General features: G+C 37.9%; 2 pseudogenes; both read right to left on the bottom strand.

The window, feature by feature from the left end:
• Nucleotides 1–3114: 3114 nt before the first annotated feature.
• LOC132213795 (transcription initiation factor TFIID subunit 9-like) lies at nt 3115–4091 on the bottom strand (annotated as a pseudogene).
• A 6221-nt stretch (nt 4092–10312) lies between these two features.
• LOC132213794 (nucleophosmin-like) lies at nt 10313–11337 on the bottom strand (annotated as a pseudogene).
• Between the last annotated feature and the right edge of the window lie 4110 nt (nt 11338–15447).

Genomic DNA, 15447 nt, shown 5'->3' with positions numbered 1-15447 from the left:
GAAAGGTGAAGTGACTTGCTCCAGGTTACTTGACTTATTCATTAGAGGGTTTAAATCTAACCCTAAATTTATTTACCATTGAAGCTCTATACCATTTCCCTTTTAAACCAAATCTCTCATATATAAAGTTGGAATGATATCTTGTAGGATTGTTTTGATGATAACATGGTAAAATACCAAAGGTAGTAACAAATGTTTCTTTCCTTCAGTTTTAATATCATTTTCCTGGCATGATGACTACTAGTTCTTTAAATAAATGGCTGCATGCACAAATATAACCCTAAACTTTAAAGACTTAAATGATCTAAAAGTAGAAATGAAATTAGCTGAATTCAACCAAACTGTTTTTAACAAGTTATTTAAAAAATGGTTATTTAACAAATAACTAGTGGTAGGATAAAATGTGCAATTTGATTTTGAATATATACACATATTTATAAATATATATATTGAAGAATGTAGGTGTGGTGAGTAACCTAGACACAGTAGAATAAGGAAACGTGAACCTTATTATTTAAAAAAAATCACTAGTATTCATATTTTAACTCCTTTAGACACACACACACACACACACACACACACATATGTGCACAACCTTGTACATTTGAAATCCTATAGAGATGGAAATTTAGTTTTGTAGTAAATTAAGTCACTATAAGGTAATTTTTCAATAATATATTTTCAAGTTCATAAAATGTATATATTGATGGAGAATATGCTTGGTTCTGTCTCTGAAAATATTTTTTCCATTCTGTCAATAGAGATTAATTTCACAAAACCGCATTGTTCCCATCCCACTGAAACACAGCCCTCTTTGAAAATATTTTCTGTCTCTAGTACCAGTGATTCCTTATCTATGGCACTTAATGGAAATTCTCTTCTAACCCTCAAGTCCATGAACACATTCTGTTTGAAGCAACATTTTAATAGACAGATCCAACTACCCTTTGGTTCCGTAAATGACTGAATATGGACAAAGTAGTTTAATCACCAATGAGCATTTAGCCAAGAAGTAATGTTCTTATCCCTGGACCAAACTGGCCATTAGCACATTATTTGCTATTGTTATCCAAAATTATTTTGGCCAATAGAAACGTTTATGTTGGACCTCTGTGTTCATGGACAACAATTGCCAAAAACTTCTAGGTGAGCCGAACCTGTTTGGCTCAGTGGATAGAGCATCGGCCTGCGGACTGAAGGGTCCCAGGTTCAATCCCAGTCAAGGGCATGTACCTTGGTTGTGGGCACATCCCCTGTGGGGGGAGTGCAGGAAGCAGCTGATCGATCTCTCTCATCGATGTTTCTGCCTCTCTATCTCTCTCCCTTCTCTGTAAAAAAATCAATAAAATATTAAAAAAACAAAACAAAACAACAACAAAAAAAAAACCTTCTGGGTGTCACAAGTGTATTATTGTGTACACCACACCATGTCCCCTGTATCAAGTCTTAAAAGAAGAAAAACTGCATTCCTCCTGAATAGCTGGTCTGGTTTGACTTATAAGAACTGAGAATCCCTTGACTCTCTGTTTCTTCTCTGTTTTTTAGGATGTTTGGAACCCAATAAATATACAACCCAGCTTAAAAATCATGCAAGTTTTGTGTTATACACAGCATTAATTGTCTAAAGGAATCATTATCCATTTTATACCTTATGGTGAGTGACTGTTCAGATTCCACTTCTTATTCTAAGTGTCTAGCAGTGGATGAACGAATAAGGAGAATGGGGTAATTTACCTGATCTAGTTCTCCAGGGGTCCCTGGGACCTTTGAGATCGAGTTCTCTGACATCTTCATATAGTTAGGACAGTAAAACATGTATTGGATATATAGAAACTCTTTTGCAATTAAATGAGTAGTTGCCTTTGAAAAATGCGTTACTAACCAGCTACCCAATAATTCTGTGGACTCAATATAGCCATCTGAAACATAATTGACTTATGTTAATGTGGCTTGCAGTGCTACATTTTGTGTTTCAGTAGCATAAATTTTACATACATTTCTTATGTACAACAACATGAATAGGATATACACTGAGTGGCCAGATTATTATGACCGGCCAGATTATGACCACCCCATCATTACTCGTTGGGCGACCTTTTGCCTTCAATACTGCTGCGATTCTTCTTGGCATTGACTCCACGAGATGTCAAAAGGTGATGCGAGGAATCTGACACCATGCCTGATGAATAGCACTGTCCAGTTCTGTGAGATTTGATGGTTGTGGAACCAGCTGCCTGATGGCTTTTTTAACTTCGTCCCACAAATGCTCAATTGGATTGAGATCTGGTGATTGTGGGGGCCACCTAAGCAAGGTAAAGTCTCCCTCATGTTCCTCAAACCACTCCTGCACCATACGAGCACCATGGCATGGTGCATTGTCTTGTTGGAAGAAGCCATCTCCATTGGGATACGCCATCAACATGATAGGATGAACTTGATCAGCAATGATACTTAGGTATGTTGTGCTATTCAGACATTTATAATGGTCTGGCCTTCTAGCAACTTCAGCGCAAAATTATAGCTAATTTGCCTACAGATGTTAGGTGGCCATAATAATCTGGCCACTCAGTGTATATATATATACATGATAATGATGTATGATATATACATAGATAGATAGATAGTTATATAACTGATTTACAGGAGCATTATGTCAGTCAAATGGGAAATATTGGTTTGTAAATGATGTTTTTCTCCAGCCCATGAATGTATTGTGCCATGAAGGCACATGTAGCAAATCTGGAATGAAAATACAAAGGCAAAAGACAGTGTGTTCTTGAGGTGTGCGCAGTAGTGAACTAAATATATTCACTGTTCAAGCTTCCTTTTGGCTCAGTTGGTCATCTACTTTACATAGAAATTGTAATTATAAGGATAATCCCATTGTATTTTTAAAATTTTTTTTCAAATCTTTATTACTTAATAACCTCAACCCTTCTTACAACTCATTCATTTCTTTTTCTTTAGTGAATGACAACTTTATTTCTTAAAGGCTGATGAAAAACCATTACAATTTTTAATAAAGAAAATACAACATCTCAATTAAAAACTATGGTAACTATATTTCCTCCTTAAATACTAAGTTTTCTAAAACCCAACTTAAAAACATCTGGCATGCATGTTTAATCCCAGCACAGTGGGTTGAAGATCAAGTATACATGTTACATACATCAAGGCTAAATTACAAATTATAATCATCATCATCATCATCTTCACATTTTCTTTCCAATGCATTTGTTGATTCATTGGCAGCATTTTGTGATGACACCATGTTAGTGATAATAAGAATGTTTTTGGATTCCATTAATGAAGGACTAATCAGAACATTCTAAACTGATATTGCAGAAATTGATGCTTTTTACAGCTGGGGACTGTGAAGTGGGCATCTGTACTGTAAACCTTTGCCCTGTGAGGGGCATCGGAGTCCCTACTCTAGTTGAAACTGACGTGGTTTGTGGGGTTGGTGTGCCAAGTGTGAGGGTACTTAGTCTGCTGGTAACTGAACCAACACTTAACCGTGGAACTGCTATTCTTCCCACAGAAACAGATGCCTTTTTTTGTAAGGATTTAAGTCTACAGTTTGGATCAGTCAAGCAATATCTACCAGGTGGCAGTCTAGGACCTGAATATGGTTTGATCAATGGCAATGGGGTTTGACTTCTTTGCCTTTCAATATCTAATAAAACATCTCTTGGGGGAGGAGAGTAAGAGACTGGTCAGCACAACACTGGACTGTCAACCGCACATCATCTGCATCAATGGTAGCTTTCTTAGCATGGTTTGGGTACATTTTTGCATCATCCAGAATTGAGGTCATATATAGGAAGGCAAACTCCAACATCTGATTTATAATTCTTGGCTCATATTCTGTAATCCCCACGCCCTTCAGGATTTGTGCCATCTTCTGTGCATCTTTCGGCATGCTCTCGGGAGAAGCCATCTTGCCAGAATCCATGCTATCTGGTGATCAGACTTCTCGAGCTAAATCACGCACGTTAACATTTTTCAGCCCCAATCTTGCTGCAAGTTCTTTGCCTAGTGTGGTTTTTCCAAGCCCTGGTGTACCCGTGAGCAGGAGGTGTGGAAGCAATGTGATCACTCATTCCTTTCTTGAAAAGGCAGTACTTATTTATTGGGAATGCTACTTTTTAACTGTGCTATCATATTATTTAGAATACTATTGTGTCGGTTGGCACCAGAGTTACCAAGTTGCCTAGGTTTTATTTTTGCGTCTAGCCTTATTTTCTCCATAAACTCACATTTTTTAGGGTGGGATTTTGTAGAACATAAGATTTTCAGGAGTGCATTTATGGTATTTTAGTAGAAACACCTGCAAATCTGTTGTTTTTGTTGGCAGCTTACGATAAAAAAAAATTGCTCCTTTTCATGATAAACTATCCAATTTGCTTATTTGATAGAGTAAAGTTTTGGATGACAAACAGATGTAAATCTGAAAATAGCTCTAAATATATACCTGAAATGCCAATTAGTATTGCACTGTATTGCTGATTGAACTGGTTGTTCATATTTGAAAACTGACATTAACATGTGCTATGGAAAATTAAAATTTATGTATCAATATGGAAAATATCAGGAATATAAAGACCAATTTAGCTATAATAATAAAAGGGTAATATGATAGTTAGACTGGACATCTTTCTGGGAGTCATTCCGGACATCCTCGGACAAAGCTGGGGCCGAAGCAAAGCCCGGATCCCGGGTGCCTGCCAGCGGCCAGAGGGAACCCCTGGGTGCCGGAAGGAAGCTGGTGCCAGCAGCCAGGGAGAAGGAAGGCCTACTTTTGCACAGATTTTTGTGCATCGGGCCTCTAATAAGAATATATAACTAAAATGATGTAACACCATTCTTGGCTGTTTGTTTATTTCTTGTTTCAAAACCATAGTTTTATTACAGGTCCATCTCTGAGGGAGGGTGGCACCAATACTCAGCTCAGGAGTAAATCCTGCCAAGTTTAAGCTCCCACAGGCATTCCACAGGTCATGGGTATGTGATGAAATTATATCTACTGATATGAGAAGAAAACTGTTGCAGAAATTTGGGGAAATTTTCCTCATTCTAAAAGAAAGAACAGCATTGTTGTATCTTATTCCTCTGTCCATTAAAGTACCTATATATGACACAGGTCTAGTATCTCATGAACATGAGGGCACCTAAACTGAGGACAACCCAAAGGCAGAGAGAAAACAATGACAAAAACCTGAGTCTTCAAGGAAGATCAATTACAAACCCTGGAGCCATTTACATTAAGTAGTTTGTTCTTCAGCTAAACACATTTTGTTATTTTAAAATATTAAATATATTTTTCTGTTATATTCAGTCAAATTTATCCTATTCCATCAAGAGTCTACTAATTCACAGATACCACACACACACACACTCCCTACATACAGACACACACCCATCATACCTTAACATGTGTACACATGCACATAACACACACAGAGACTTTCATGGAGATTTTATTTCCACATATTCCCAGTCGCCTTTCCCATCATTCGCTTGGATCTATAGTAATTTTTTTTTCCACTTCAAATTAACGGATTCACAAAGGGGCAATTGTGAATTTCTTCCTCTTTTTATCTAGTTTTTCCTATCAAAAATTGAGTTATTCATGATTTCAAACATCTTCTTTAATAAATGTAAATGAATATTACTAGACATGATTCTACTTCTGCTAACTTCACATGATAGTGTGGAGTTGTCAGTACTATTATCCATTACCCAGTGACTTTTGAGCATACACTGGTTTTGCCCCATATGATACCAGTATTTGCAATCTCTGTACTTCTGTGTTGAACTACCTTTCATCAACTCCCTAGCATAAAAATCTAAATATTGTCCTTCAGAGTAATAATCTTACTACCATTTTAGATCTTTAATATATTTAACAAGATTAATTTGACGTTAGCAGACCAGACTTCCCAAATAGTGATGGATAGTAATATATCACTTCTACACATATTTTAAAACATCTATCATGTACCATGTACCTTCAAACTGCTAATGATATATCAGTGAGTAAGACATTTCTATGCTCACTGGACTTAAATTCTTTTAAAACATTTTGTTAGAGATACAGAGTTTTTTTTAGTTATTTTAATGCTCATGCCCAACATTGAATGTGTGTGTGTGTGTTAAATCTTCAGATTGGTTCATGTCTTGTTTGTTTAGAAGGCCAGTATAACTTTGTGTTTTACTCAGTATCAAGGATTATGTGCCTATTTATGTGAGGCAAAGAGTTACTATATTTAAGAGACCAATATTTAGGGAGGAGAGAAAGAATGTAAGTCTATTGTAGGTTACTGAAATAAATACTAGACAGAAGTATGAAAAAATGCTCTATAAGTGCACATAAAGTAGTTATATGTTCTGTGAAAGAATAAAGGGAGGAGATATTTAATTAGTACCTAATTATGAATAGGAGTTTTTATATTAGGGGTACAGAATTAATAGAGAAGTATGCATTCTGTTAAAGGAAAATACAATTTCAAATTTAAAGTAAACTTGGACTTCAAATTTCACTACCTACCTAAATGAAGAGTATGGGCTCCAGGCACTAGGAGTCATTAGAGAATGTAAAGGGAGTGATGTGATCCAGTATCTCTTAGGGCGCTAACTCTAGTGGCAATGTGGAAACTGGTTCCTAGTGGAAATAGAATAGAGGCAGGGAAGCCATTGATAAGTTAGTGCAATGAATGAACCAGAGATGGATGAAGGCCTAAAATGTAGCAGGCCCAGATTGCAGATAAATATGAGAATTATTGATCTAGGCTTTCTAAGACAGAAAAGCTCTTAGACCAAAGTCTGTGACTGAAGATTAGATGAGCTGCCTTTAAGAATGTAATGGTTTCTTTGATCTCACTGCTCTAATCAAAAATCAAAGAATTGCGTGTGTGTGTGTGTGTGTGTGCACGCGCGTGCGTCCGTTTTGTGAGCATTTTACTGGTGAAGTAAAAAGATACATAATATTAAAATACCTTGTGCCATTTCAAATGCATTTTGGAGGGAGCAGATTTGTTTATGTAACATTTGGTGATGTTATCTAAACAAGACAGATAACAAATATGTTGGGATTACTATTCAAACAGAAACCACCCTGGACTAAGAACCGTTATGATAAGTGACTCCTGAGGATAAGGGACTTTTTATGGGTCTCTGGTATTTGCAATCAAACTACAAAGAAAATTGAAACTGCCATCAGTGATGGATAAAGCGGTACCCTGCCCCAGACCTATCTAAGGGAGCACTTATTCTATGTGCAGGGTGAAGCAACTGGCTTTCAATTTTATTTTCTACTCACTTTTCAGCAAGGCCAGAGTTGCTGTGTTTGTGTATTTATTTATTTATTTCAATCACACACTGCTCAAAAGATTTCGCTGTAGCAATCAGAAAGTACAAGGGCTTCCTTGCCTGCCTGTGTGTGACCAGTCATGGGCACTATTTCATAGTCAAATCCTGCTATGGAATAGTAAGTCGTCACCCATACCAGAGAACAAGCGACAATAAAAATAACTACACGATTCAGTTCAGCTCAGTGTTAGGAACGGAACATGTGGTCGATGCCGAGCAACAATCTGACCCCAGGGACTCTAACCAATTTCCAGAGATTGTACAGGTGCCCTGCAATCTTCCTTGTTCATTTGTGTACGCGCCTTACATGATTGCTCGGGCTTTCTGATGTTAGTTACTTTCCCAAAGGTCACGGGAAAAAAACAAAATATCAACTAATGACTTAGCTCTGGACGATCACCAATGTTTCATTATGTTTTGGCAGTTGAGTGAAGTTGCTTTTACTGCTTCCACAGAGCTTCCAGGGGAGGGCTATTAACCTCTTTCTTTCCCTTATTTTTTTTTTTTTAGTAAAGAATATATCGTAGTTTCAGATAATTAAGGTTATATTTTTATGCACATAAAATAGATCACCTAACTTCAAAATAAGTGCAAATGTATATTTCCCTTAAGCATTTGCTTTGCAGTATACTAAAGAACCTTTATTTTTTTATATATTTAGCCAGCTGGCTTATCATATATATGTATTATTTATTTAAAAACATTTAAAGCAATTCCTAATATGATGCCAAACCAGTTTGTTGACAAGTCAAAATCAAATTCATGCAGATAAAGTATATCTTTGTAAGAGTAGCAGATCTTTAAAACATTGTGGTAGAAAAAAATAATGTCTCCCCAACTATTCCTAAACGTTCATGCCTTAATCTTTAGAGAATGTTACATTACATGGTATAAATAATTCAGATTGAGGATTTTTCATGACTATTTGTTTATGACTTTCCCAGAAACATGATAGTAGTTCAATGCACTGTTTTTCATTTATATCATATGAATTTATTCAACGATGATTTACTAAAGGACTGCTGTGTTCCTGGCACTCATCTAAGTACTTAAAAATATGAATTAACAAATTATATAAAAAACACTGTCTCTATACACCTTCTATTTTTGTAGGATTTGATACATCATAGGATTTGATGTATTTAATAGAAAGTCCTCAATTACAATGCTACACACTATATCTTTTTCTAATCTCATCTGGTTATTAGATGATCACCGGTAATATACAGGAGTGTGCAAAAAGGAGGTTTGCAATTATTTGTATGGAAAATCTCTCCATATAAAATCCTAAGCTACCAGTCGACTGTTCGACCGTTCGACCGTTCGACCGTTTGACCAGTCGCTATGATGTGCACTGACCATCAGGGGGCAGACGATCAATTCAGGAGCTGCCCCCTGGTGATAAGTGCACTCCCACAGTGGGAGCGCCTCTCCACTGACCAACAAGCGCCAGACACCCGGCTCATAGCTGGTGAGCACAGCTGCGGCAGCACGAGCTTCTCCCACCTCTGTAGCAGTGCTATCCAGCAGCAGCTGTGGCTGGAGCAGGGCTTGGATGAGAGGGAGCTCAGGCTCCTCCCCAGCCGGCTGCCACTTCACACACTACTACATCCCTCGGGGGATGTCAGACTGTGGGTTTCGACCCAATCCCAAGTAGGCACCTGGCCTGTGGGGATCAGGCCGAACCCAGCAGTCCAACATCCCCTGAGGGGTCCTGGATTGTGAGAGGGTGCAGGCCAGGCTGAAGGACCCCACCAGTGCACGAATGCGTGCACTGGGCCTCTAGTAATATAATAATTAATAAATAATAATACAAGAATAAGCTGTGTTTTTTGTCACAACTGTAAACCTAATATTTTCCCCACTCATGTACAAAAAAGTGTCTAGGTCCACTAATTTAAACTAGAGCATTTGGGACTCCTCTCTGAGAAGGTAATATTTAGAATAAGACATGAATGAAAGAGATGTGGTCATGAGAAGAACTAGAAAAGAAGTGGTACTGGGAATACTGCAATATGATATATTACATTGCTATATCTGTACTTACAGTAGATGGGTTCACAACAGCATACTCTAGGCAGGACATACAGAACTTTATAGCAAATACTTATTAAATCAACAAAAATATCTCGTTCTATGCCTTTTTAGGCCATGGTAATGGACTGCATTGCTGTTCACTCATATTCTTTGGCACCTGAGGGATGTGATACATTCCTGCTCTGTGGGACTCAACAATGGCCATGTGCTTGACTAGGGGAAGGTATATGTAAGTATGATATGAGATTGATCTATTATCTATCACTTAACTATCATCTATCAATCTGTATCTATCTATCATCTATCTATATATTTATCGTATATCTATCTGTTATCTATCTATCTATCTATCTATCTATCTATCTATCTATCTATCTATCATCTACCTATCTATCTATCATCTATCTATCTATCTATCTATCTATCTATCTATCTATCTATCTATCAATCATCTATCTATCATCTACCTGTCTACAAGCAGAAGTAATGAGTGTCAGTAATTATTGGAAGTCTTAAGAACCAGAAAAATGCATAGTTATGCAAGCTTCCTTTCCTTTTTACTCTATAAAGATAACAGACAATGTTACCAGTACAGACAGAGTTTACTCTATGGCCTGGGTCTTAGCTTGAAACTGATGCAAAAATTCAGTGTGAATTTTTGAATATTGCATCTGTGTTGTCATAAACCTATGGGATTATGGATTTTTTTAAAGTATTGTGATTATTTTTTAGCATTGCCTTGCCTTTCCTGACAGATACAGCCAAATGTGTCAAAATGTCCAAAGTTTATCTCCTCTTTTTTTTAAGGATATTGTTCAGATTTGCGCTATCCAAAATGATAGCTGCTACCAACTACAGTATTTATTTATTTATTTTTTCATTCATTCAAATATTTATTGAGCAGCTAGGGAGATACAAAGGTGTTTAAAACATGGTCAAAGAGGCAAGATACATGAACAAGTCAAGAAAAGTTCACTGAATCACAGCAAAAGAAAGGTGCATTAGGAGACTGAGTGGGATTGCTTCCAGCCTGGAAGGGGGCATGGGTGAGTCATAAACCAGGAAAGGGCACTGAGATTAAAACAGAGACTTCAGTCTGGATTGTTGATGATACTCAGTAGGGACTACATTTGTCTCTCCTTTTCCTCTTTCCCCATCTTTGGGCTTAATTTACTGGAGTGCCCAGGATTGTTCAATGCGCCTTGTCTATACTTGCCTGCATTTTTGCTTTAATGTCTTCTATAGAACTAGGTCCTTTTGGTGTTTTAGGAGTTTTTTTTCCTGTTTTTTGAAGGATTGAAGGATTCTTGACCTTTTGATCTTGGTGCTGATGGTTTTGAGTCTTTTCCATTCTGATTTGATTTCTGTGCATTTTTGGCTGGAGTATCTCGTATGGATTTCTTTACTGGAGCTTTTTCTACTACTTCCTCCTCATCATCCTCATCATCTTCATCAGAAGCAAGTTTTACTTTTTCTGAAGAACCTTGCTAACACCTCCAGGGGCTGACCGCTTTCCAGACATACTTAAGAGTTTCACATCCTCCTCCTCGTCATCTTCTGACTCTGCATCTTCCTCCACAGCTAAGTGCTGTCCACTAATATGCACAGGCCCCGAACCACCCTACAACCGTAAGACCACAGGTGGTGTTATTTCAAAGCCACCACGGGAAACCATTGGCTGTACAGACATTTTCACAGTTGCCAGTGTTGCTTTAATTGGACTGCCTTCGTAAATCATTGCCTCTGCTTCGACAATGTGCAGTTCATCCTTTGCTCCAGCCCTAGACTGACCGTTCGTAAAGATAATTGGTGCTGATTTTCATCATTATCCACCTTAAAGTGATCATCTTTCTCAGCCTTTAGTTCACAACTGAAAAGGTAGTTCTGGGGCCTCAGAGGGCTCACGTTCATGTTCATAGAATCTTCCATGGGGCAGTAGCATGCACTTAGGTGAGAGGGAAGGCAGATGGAGATTAATGGCTTCTGTGGATGGAATTGCATGAGGGCCCAACTACACTATTTAAATTCAAATCAATTCAACCTAAATAAAATATAAAATTTACTTCTATTACATTAACTACATTTCAAGTACTCAATAGGTCACTTGTGTCCAGTGGATACCACATACAACAGCACAAAGAAAGATGATTTATTTTCTCTTTTAGTATAATTTATTGATTTCAGAGAGAAAGAGAGAGGGAGAAAGAGATAGAAACATCAACTTTGATAGAGAATCATTGATCAGTTACCTCATGCTGAGGTACCCCACACTGGGGATCAAGCCCACAACCTGAACATGTGCCCTGACCAGAAATTGAACTGTGACTTCCTACTTCATAGGTCAACGCTCAACCACTTAGCCATGCCAGCTGGGCGAAGATGATTTCTATCATCACAGAACGTTCTACTGAGAAGCAATGGCTCAGATTGTGAAAGACTTGGAGCTTTTCTAGCTTCCATCGTGTTCCCAACATATGGGGATGCATTCATCTTCTTTCTCTAGAAGTAGTTAAACCTAATCAAGGGAAGAGCTTCAATTCTCCCAAGTATTTTAAATCTCACTGTGTTCCTGTGTGTTTTTATTCTTTTTTATCTAAAACCAATTGAAGATATTGCTGGACCATTTCACACCTCACTAATGGCCAGACCCTCTGGAATTCACTAATGCTGTTACACACCAATCAATAACAATTAACTGCCACCACTTCAACTTGCTATTTGCCTGGTTCCAGAATTAGCAAGTGTGACACCCTTGGTTAATTGAGAATTACAGTGATTTCTGGAGCTTCTCAAACCAATTGATGTAGAATTTTAGACATGATATCCAAACGCACATCCCTTCTCCGCGTCCAGCACGGAGAGAGAGAGTGATGTAACTTCCTGTTACTCACATCCATGGATCCTAGCCAACAGAAAGCCAGCTTGCACCAGGGGTTGAGAATCAGGAAGCCAGTCAGCACCAGGGCATCTGATCTCTCCATTTCCGGTTGTCCTGGTCCTGTGCTATTCCAGTTTCCAGTAGCTCCTGATGGCCTAAAATTGAAAGTATACTAAAGAATATTTTTGTGCCACTTCAACTTACCTTTAAAATGTATTTTCTACTTCTCTTCATAAGGATGATTTTGTCACTGTTCATTGTATTTTTTATGGAATTCAACTATGGACTCTGAATGAATCTTCCCCTCTATCTACAGGTTAAAATCTCATTCAGAACTCAATTTTTCATGGCTCTTTCCCAGATCTTGTAGGCCACACTGATGATTGCTTCCACGGGAACATTATAGCAGTTCTGTGTACTCGTGTACTGGCTTTTTCTGTACATTTTATCCATTTGTTTAACAATTACTCATTGTATTGGCACTGATCTAGGTACTTAGAAAACATCAGTCAACAAATTAGACAGACAGAAATCACTGTCTCTGTGGAATTTGCATTTTACTGGGATTTGATATAGTTTAACAAATCCTATTAATAAAAGTCTATGCCCTCATGCCATGATGCTCTCACGCTGAAACGAGTGATCACCAGGAGGCTGCGTGTACAGTGGACATGCACGGATAGGCGGGGCTGCATGCACTCATGGGTGGGCAGGGGCATGACGCTGCGTGCATGGCTCAGAGGCAGGTCCCGTGGCTCTGTGTGGCAAAGGCCTGGGGGTTTTATGGCTCCTATTGGCACGGAGGCGGGACCGCGGCTCTGGCCTGCCTATTTGGGGCAATCCATCCAGGAGCCCTGGATGAGCGGATGGGGCCTACCTCTTTGGGGCGATCAATCACGGGGCTTCCACACTGTGAGAGGGCACAGGCCAGGCTGGGGAGCCCTCCCTGAGTTCACAAATTTTGTCCACCGGGCCTCTAGTGTAATTTAAGTTTCCAAAATATGGGTCCTACGTATGGTATCTTTTAAAATCTTTTTTGCTTCTAGTTTCCTAGAACATGCAGTGTTAATTGATGAACAATTTTATGTAGAACATCTCAATGAATATTGACATTCTACAATTTCAGTCGTTCATTCTCTCTTTCATTAAGCATAAAAAAGCTTTTAGTATTTTTAATTAGGCACAAAAATATTCTAAGTTCATGGCCCATACACACCTTAACTGGGGTCTGTTGGGGTTATAAACTGCTTTTCTCTTGTCTTCTGTGTCTCAGAAGAAATATCAAAGAGCTATCAATCAAGGGCAGGCACGCATTCCTGTGGTTCTGCCTTCTTGCCATTGAAATCTATCATGTCCTACGCTAAAATATCCAAGTCTGTGAGGAAAAGAAGTACATTTGTTTCTTTGTTTGTTTGTTTAAACAGAGAAAAATAGTGTTCTAACCAACTAGTAACATTGTTACTTGAAGGAAGCTAGGCTGATATTTTTCAAAGAGCATTTACTTATTGAGTTTGTCTTATCATAAGTTACAGATGGCTAAACACATCCTCCCTCAGCCTCTGCAATCTGATTCAGATTTATACTATGTTTAAATGTTACCTGCAAATAATTTCATAATCTAAAATATATCAGAAAACTCAAATAATCACAGATTTTAAAAAAAATGACAGTGAGTGTGGAGTACAAAAGAACATATAGAATAATATATGTTTTATGTATCCACAGAAGGGTTTTAGAGATTACATAAACCTTAGCTTTCTAAAATACTTTACAAGTTTACAACCTCTCATTGACTGGCCATTGCCTGAAATCCAACACAGATTTTATACTATGTTTCAATTATACTTAATAATATGAAACATAACTATTTATATTGTGTCTTAAGTGTAATTAGACCCAAGATATTACATATTTGAAATCTAATGTTCATGAAGATATAAAGATCAAATTATTTGAAGCATATTGTTCTAAGGAGTCTGTTTATTATATCCATTGGGATAATTTCTGGTTTTCCCTTTTATTCTTTTAGTTATAAATGATTTTGAATATGTTTTAACTTCTTAATGTGTACAATTAAAATATTTTTGTTGACTTCAGAGAGGTAGGAAGAGGGAGATAGAGATGAAAACATCAATGATGAGAGAGAATCATTGATTGGCTACCTTTGGCATAGCCCCTACTGGAAATTGAGCTCACAACCCAGGCATGGAACTGTGACCTCCTGGTTCATGGATCAATTCTCCACCACTGGTGCACACTGGCCGTGTTTAATATGTACAATTTTTAATTAATTCTGGACAAAATCATTGCAGTTTATTCTTCTCTGTGTCAGAATACCTCCTGTTCTCAGCTTATCAACAGACACATAGAGAATGCCCTGCAGGGTCTTGAACTGATTGCCACACTGGGTTGGCAACAGTGCTTGCCTCCATGAAGCTCCAACAGCATAAAAGCAAATAACTGGATTAAATGTGAAAAGTTCAGCTCACACATAATTACTGTGTTAAGGGCAATATTTATTGTGTAATGTGAGCTGGTGGATTTTCAAAACTCTCTTTTGAGGGCAATCATCCACCCAGCAGTCAACTTGTGGCTCATTTGTTCTTTCGAAGGAGAGATTACCACTTACGTTAAGAGGATTGCGAGAAGTCAGGGATGCCCAGTGATCTTTGATCTCCCTCCTACAGCTTATCTTCAGCAGATATTACCATTTCTAAAATACCACATTCACAGAAAATCTGCTTATTTATACGTTAGAGCTCTCTTTGGGAAAGTTGGATAAAAGGCCCACAAAGAGTATCCATATCAGAGGCCAGAGGGCAGTTCTTTAAATTGCATTTCATAATTGATTTTGAAAAAAAATATGGGCCCCAAAATGCACAAGAATAAAACAACATCCAATCTATCTTCAGGGATTTTCCTACTTTGTTTTAAGCTTCTAGGAATTATGCCAATAGATACACAGAAGTCTAGAAGGAGGAAACTAGGAACCTCCTGTTATTACCCAGAAAACCAGTTGGCAGGCAAGCAGGAAAGGTTTACATAGTTAACTTGATAATTTATTTCCTCTACACAATGGCCATTGCGAAATTCTAACATATATTAAGAGTAAATCACATGGCTATGCATTTCTATTTTATGCCATTTATTTCTTCCTCCCA

The sequence above is a fragment of the Myotis daubentonii genome, chromosome 12 (assembly GCF_963259705.1).
Source record: "Myotis daubentonii chromosome 12, mMyoDau2.1, whole genome shotgun sequence".
NCBI lineage: Eukaryota > Metazoa > Chordata > Mammalia > Chiroptera > Vespertilionidae > Myotis > Myotis daubentonii.
The sequence above is the reverse complement of the archived record's forward strand: the minus strand, read 5'-3'. Positions and strand labels throughout refer to the sequence as shown.